Source organism: Brachyhypopomus gauderio, unplaced genomic scaffold (genome assembly GCF_052324685.1).
Source record: "Brachyhypopomus gauderio isolate BG-103 unplaced genomic scaffold, BGAUD_0.2 sc81, whole genome shotgun sequence".
Lineage (NCBI taxonomy): Eukaryota > Metazoa > Chordata > Actinopteri > Gymnotiformes > Hypopomidae > Brachyhypopomus > Brachyhypopomus gauderio.
Genome location: NW_027506902.1, coordinates 292,501 through 299,537, shown reverse-complemented (window position 1 = coordinate 299,537; position 7,037 = coordinate 292,501). Strand labels below are relative to the sequence as shown.

The 7,037-nt window shown below is 44.4% G+C and overlaps 1 long non-coding RNA gene across 1 annotated transcript; it reads right to left on the bottom strand.

The window, feature by feature from the left end:
- Nucleotides 1-736: 736 nt before the first annotated feature.
- On the bottom strand, nucleotides 737-3,541 carry LOC143493044 (uncharacterized). Its single transcript, XR_013125316.1, has 2 exons — nucleotides 2,993-3,541; nucleotides 737-1,000 (listed from the first exon to the last, which is right to left on the bottom strand). It is a non-coding gene; the product is annotated as an uncharacterized LOC143493044 (long non-coding RNA).
- Between the last annotated feature and the right edge of the window lie 3,496 nt (nucleotides 3,542-7,037).

Sequence of the window (7,037 nt, the reverse complement as noted above, 5' to 3'; positions counted from 1 at the left end):
TGTATATGTGTATACAGGAACAGAAAGATAAGGTACTGTTTGAAACACAAAAAGGCAGTAAGGAAATAAAGATCTCACTCTCTCACAAAGGCTTTGGACCATTGAACACACACACACACACACGGATTGATTAAAGTGTGCATCACCATGTAAACACAGGTAAGCACAAACACAGAATGCTATCTAATCTAACGGAACTGCTTCCGAACGTCTTGCTAAACTGTGTGTGGGTTACACACCAACATGCTGAGGGGGCTTAGGTGTGACGTGGAGCAGAGGCTAGAAACAGTTCTCCACCAACACACACACACCTCCACCTACACACACACACACACACACCTCCACCTAAAGTAATGAGCATTTCAGATCGCTGGTGAATATTCCCTTAAACAGGTCTAAGACTCACTGGACAGAAAAGCAAAGGTAGGGGGGAAGTACACACACACACACACACACACACACACAGACACACACACACACACACACCTTCACTGTCTGAGAGTGTGCCGAGGTTCACATCAGGAGCAATCATTTTAGTTTACCATTGTCTGCTTTTCACGTGTTTGACGGGGTCTGTCTGCATTAACTGAAAACAGCTGTAAGGTATCTCAAAAACACGCTAAAGAGATCAAGACAGAGACGGTGCTTATCTCACATGACAGTGTTACTCAACCTACCCTTACAAACCCTGATGGATAAGGCATTCAAAGAACTCAGGACGCCATGGAGTCATGAGGCCTGGTGATGGAAACAGCTGTTTATTGCACAAACACTGAATACTACAGCACCAATCAGAGAGGAAGGAAAGTGGGTCTCTGGGTCTCTTATTAATGTGGCACGTCCTTCTGATTAAACTGATAGTGTTATTACATATACACACAGACAGTCAGAAACACACACACAAACACCATTTATAAGGATGCACAACTACTCAAGACAACACATTATTTCAGCCTCTTGTTGCCATGGAAAAGTAGTGCTTTCAGAGAAAGCCCGCTCACTGCAAAAAAAAAAAAAAAAGACAATTGAACTATTTTGCTGTGGGTGTGTGAACTTGCAGGTAAGAGCTTTGACTAAAGCGATAGTAAAAATCTGATAGAGCAGCCTGAACCCACATCCTCCTCCTCTCAGTACTGTATCTCACACTCTCACAGAAGACCGAAGCTTGTCTTGGAACTATCGGGGTCACAGTGCGCCCGCGGAGTCACAGATCGACAAAACCACAAGACACTTGTAGTAGTTAGTGGTGACTGACAATACCGCTTAAACATAAACACAGCATTCAAATAATCAGTGTTTTTTTTTTGGCTGTTGTTGTTAACACTGTGATTCAGTGAAAGTGAGTTAAAGCAAGGTTTAAAGAAGAGAAAAATAAACTCTTCCTCCTAAACAACCAAACCCACAACCCACAGTTCGTGACAATAGGATCGGCCAGCATTTCCATACTCAAGTCCTCCTTGAAACGAGCAGTTTAGATAATTGTTATTCTGACGTTCTGCTAAAGTAGTATGGAAGTATACGGAACTATCGATCGGGCGTTTTCCATCCATTTGTGGTAGGTACATTACTACCTACATTCCAGTTCCTGGAAATCACATCGGATCCAAACGTCCCTGCAGAAATTAGCCGAGATCTTATCGGTGTAATGCACATTTACGCCCAATATGGAGGAGAAGGTGTATGGAGTCGCCCGTCAGTTCGCTTATGACCGCCACAGTCCTGACGGCACATTGGTGTTGTGGCAGGTCTGTAGACTACTGCGGTTGTATAGTAAGATTTAAAGTCGGACGAACTTTTACTGCTAGAATGGCGGTGGTGGAGAAACCCCAAAATATGTTTTGTGAGGAAAGTTATTTCCCTTCGTGAGGCAAAAATTCCTAAACACTGCAGAATGTCTCTAATGTAATCATGAGACTTTACGAACTTCAGCCTGACAAACTGAGACAGATAAAGATGCTGGGACTACAGGCTACATTTCAACATAAATAACAGACGGGCGCGTTAAAGAGTTTAAAAGTTTTAAACTCCGGAAAGAGTTGTAATGTACGCTCAATTGAGTTTGAGGAAAGTGAACTAGTTTGTATCGTCCCCAGCTATGTGAGTGAACACTGTTATTTGACTGAAGGCTACGGCTCCATTTTGAATGAGCTTTCACTCTGGAATCCCTCATTCAAAGCTCGCGCGTGTTTCACGCACGCGGTAAAATGTTAACAAGAATAAAAAAAATTGTTATTACTTGGTAATTGCATCCAACAATCAAGAATACAAAAAGAGTGTCTACTAATAAGTAATTACTTGTGTATTGTGTGCAAAGTTATAGCGATTCAACAGGTAGGATCGGCTCTAAATTGTGATATTGGCATCCAGAAATGTCTTGAATCAACAGGATCCACATTTTGAGCTGAGGCTGAATCAGTGGCGACCTAATCTGAATTCATTTAACTCGCTTCTTGCGAGTAAATCAAGACTCAATAAAGTCAATAAAAATGGTGCCTGCCATTTTAAGATTCAACGGCTTGCCGCGTCCATACATCTAAGGTTGGCTGGAGGTTTTGAGAACACCACAGGACACTAATCAGATAACGATAGATGCTGATTTTCTACACATCCGAAGTTTGCATCTTCATCTTTGTGGGATCTTTACAAATGTTTAATCAAAGCCCAACCCACAAGTATATCGCAATCTACGAAATGTGTAATCTTAACCGCAACAAATCACTCAAAGTCTTCGATTAAAATACAAACTTGAATCGCAGAAAGTCGACCAAAAATCGTGAGACAGCTCCACATTAAGGGACCTGGTCCCTCCACCCACCGCTACACCACCGGGCTCCATTGTCAGGAAACTTCGCGTTCACAGTGACACCACAGTCGTTGCCCATTCGCTACAAGTGAACAAGTGAACCTCGTCTGGGTTATAGTGTGAAATGGCTGACTGGCTCCCGAATGCCATCAGCGCTTGAATCGTGCCGAATATCTGGGGAAAACTTACCCGAGTCCCCCGGGGTTTTCATGTTTAAAGTTGCCTGTTCGCAAGACAACACCGCTCGAGTCCGTCCGACGGAGGCACGCGTCGGCCTTACTCCGTCCCGGAGTCGCAAAAAAAACGCCGAGAAAGAAACTAAAGTTCGGCGAAATGTTCCGCTGACAGTTGCCGTACAGTTGCCGCCTCCGTGAGAGTCACCGGGTCGTCCCCTTCCTCCCGGACCGCCCTTCCCCGACCCCGAGGAGTTCGGAGTGGAGTTGCTCCGCCAAACTACAGGGCGAGGTGGAGCGGAGTTTGGAAACAGCGCCTCGCCGTCCCGAACAAGACCGACACGGTTCCGAGACGGAAACTCAACACGCCGTGTCTTCTTTTGTAGTGTTGCGGCGGGTTGCGCGACTTGTTTCTCGTAACATTTTCATCTCTCCCAGGTTCGCTAAGCCAAGCATCTCGTCTCCAAAAGGTTCCCAGCACTCGCAGTAATTTAGTCAGCTTCCCACTCCCTCTTTCACACTGACTTTTTTTCTTCCTCCACCCTCCTAGTTCGTAACTAGCGTTACTCTCTCCCCCCCCCCTCCCTCCTCCTCCTCCTCCTCCTCCCTCCCTCCTCCTCCTCCTCCTCCTCCCTCCCTCCTCCTCCTCCTCCTCTTCCCTCTCCCGGGTGTCGTGTTTCGCTCGACGCTCCGCGCAGCGCCGCCCACACGGCGCGGAGGGGGGCGTGGCTCTGGCCTGCCCGGGTCACGCCCCCTTAGCACGAGTCGAGGAAGCGTCACTGAAGTTACGCGTCGTCGTCATGGAGACCGCCGTCGACACCGTCTGCGCTGACGTCACGTCCGTGTCCTGCGGGTCCGCCAACGAGTCGAGAGAACCTGCTGATCAACGTCATTACGTACGTTAACGTCAGCAACAAGTAAATCAAACGTCTTCTCTTTTCATATCGTGGTAATTATCATGCCCATTAAGAAAAGTAAAAAAAATAATAATAAAATTAAAAGAATCTCCTTGGATAGACTTTTCTTTTAGGCTACAAAGGACAGGCTACTCTGACGCACACAGACCTTTGAGATAAAGTCACAAAGCACAGTCACACAAGTAGTGTGTGTGTGTGTTGCACTTTAAAGAGCAAACACTTTTTGTCACAAATCATTCATTTGTGTTACCAGGGCCCAAAATAAACTTGGTTGCAATTATTCACATTTCTACACATGGGGTAAAGAGCTCACACACTCATTGCTTTCACACCTGTGTGCATAACCAAAAACGTCACAATGTGCAGTGTAACATGTCATCACAATTGGGCTAGGTGATGTTGAACCCTGAAATTCAAATGTTCTTGGCAACAGTAAACACAGATTGAGAGGAAAATATGAAATAATAACCTCCTTGCTGTATAAACATACTGTATATTAAAGTATTAAAGTTGTGTGTGTGTGTGTGTGTGTGTGTGTGTGTGTGTGTGTGTGTGTGTGTGTGTGTGTGTGTGTGTTTGTGTTTGTGTGTGCACGTGTGCAGTAATTTTTGCAGCATATTTGAGTATATGGTTGTGTTAGGAACGTGTTTGTGTATAATTCCTGTGTGATCATTTAAATGTGATCTGTTTTCTCAAGCATATACATCCTGTTTAAGAGCTAGGAACTTGAACCATAACAGACTCTCTTACACACATGTGCACACACCAACACACACTTCACACTTGGGAAGTGTAGCTTATCGCCTCTTGTAAATGAACCTGGTACCTATTCACCCCAAAACGAGCATCACTGCCTTCCATTGCTTCACAGCTGGACGTCAATCTCCAACAAGTGCGTCGACATTAGCGTCCCACACCTGCTTAGTCACAGAATGTGTCCACTTTTAATCAAAGCCTCGATTCACTGTAAAGCAAATAGAGGCTCACGTGTTGTGTGTTACGACTCTTTAGTTAATGCTTGACATTCACAGTTTTTCGACTGCTGTTTAAAAAAAATAATCAAATCTTGCCCTCTCACATGCGTGCACACGCGTGTGTGTGTTGTGTGTGTGTGTGTGTGTGTGTGTGTGTGGGGGGGGGGTGTGCTAATGTGCATGCGGTTGTAATATGTGATTTCAATGTTACACCACTGCACACAGGGAGGATTTATAAGGGGATGTTGTTGCTGTTTTTGTCCTTAGCTTGTTGTTAGTTATGTTGGGGAGTGCTGAAAAATCAGTGGACAATAGTGGTTTAGCAGGAAACAGATGAAGTGCAGATATACATCTCGACCCAATAATGATGTTTGTGTGTGTGTGTGTGTGTGTGGGTGTGTGTGTGTGTGTGTGTGTGTGTGTGGTGTGTGTGTGTGTGTGTGTGTGTGTGTGTGTGTGTGTGTGTGTGGGTGTGTGTGTGTGTGTGTGTGTGTGTGTGTGTGTGTGTGTGTGTGTGTGTGTGTGTGGGTGTGTGTGTGTGTGTGTGTGTGTGGGTGTGTGTGTGCAGGAAAATGGTCATTCCCTCAACAAACCGCCCCGCCCCCCAGGGGAAGGCAAAGCAAAAACTGCCATCGGCACTTTCCCACGTTGGTATAGTCTGTAAACACTATCTCCTCGGGCTCAGATGAGCTGTTTCCTTTACTCTTTTCCCCGGTCACTCTCATCCTCCCTCTCCCTCTGTTACTTTTTCCAACACGTTCTTACTTCCTTTCCCTCTATCTCCCCAAACCCCCTCACTCTCTCTCGGCCTGTGCAGCGGTGTGCCTTCGGCAGAGGACGTGACGTCATTGACGTCATTAACCCCTCTGAAAACACTTGTGTGAAGTCTGTCAGTACAATATGCTCAAGGTGATGTATTGCTCAGAAAAGCAGAAAAAAAAACATCTTTTCAGGTTTGTACATTGAGACCAAGGAGAATGTGTATCAGACAGTGTATCAGAGCTCCTGTCAGGGCAATGGAGGACCAGTGTGGAGGCCAGTGACCTGTGACCTCTCCATAGTCCTACTCACTGGTCAACCTCTCTCACATCTCTGCTCTATGTTCTCTCAAAACATCCATGAACTGGTGGTAAACCATAAACCCAGCCAGACCTCTTTAGGAATATTGTTTTCAGAAATCAGAGACGAGGGTTAAGAGAGCGGTCTCTATTGGCTATGGAGGGCGCGACTCTGCAGATGAACGCACCTTCTAAGTAATCACATCAGAAAGCATTTACTCTCAGTCACCATGACAAACTCCTGCACCGAACAACAGGTGGCTGATTAAAACATTTGGTTTTCCCAAAATTCACATTGTATTTTTGAACAATGAGCCAATTTTGACCTCAAGCACTACCCCAAGGATAACTATCATATACATAAAGATAATTATCATGAACATAGGGATAACTATTATATCCATAAGGATAATTATCTATACATAAGGATAGCTAACATATGCATAAAAATAATTATCATATACATAAGGATAGCTATCTGCTACATAAATTCAAGAGATTATATCTAATAATATATAATGTCCAATGTCCCTCAGTTCAATGTGGTTAATGTGAAATATAAAAAAAATATGAAATAACTCTTATCTTAAGTATGCTTCAGTTAGTGAATGTTTCTTATACTCATACATGTTATTAGATATAAATTATTCAGTTATGATTAGTGTGTTAATTAGAGTATACCCTTAGCGGTCATGTGACAAGACAACACACTTTTGGTATTTGGACTGAATATTAGGTGATGGGGAAAACTGTGTCAACATGTAACAAAATGACCCTTTAAATGTTTTATCATCTTTAAAAGGCCTGCTAATGTTGGCAGGACAACAGAATCTGGGTTTAGTGAGGAGTGATGCTGGGGGAAGCAGGTGGGTGGGATGTGTGTGTATGTGTATGTTTGTGTGTGTGTGTGCATGTGTGTGTGTGTGTGTGTGTGTGTGTGTGCATGTGTATGTCTGAGTGTGTGTATGCGTATGTCTGAGTGTGTGTGGATGTGTTTGTGTGTGTGTGTGTGTGTATGTCTGAGTGTGTGTGTGTGTGTGTATGTGTATGTCTGAGTGCGTGAGAGAGAGTGTGTTTGTGTGTATGTGTATGTCTGAGCACGTGAGAGTGTG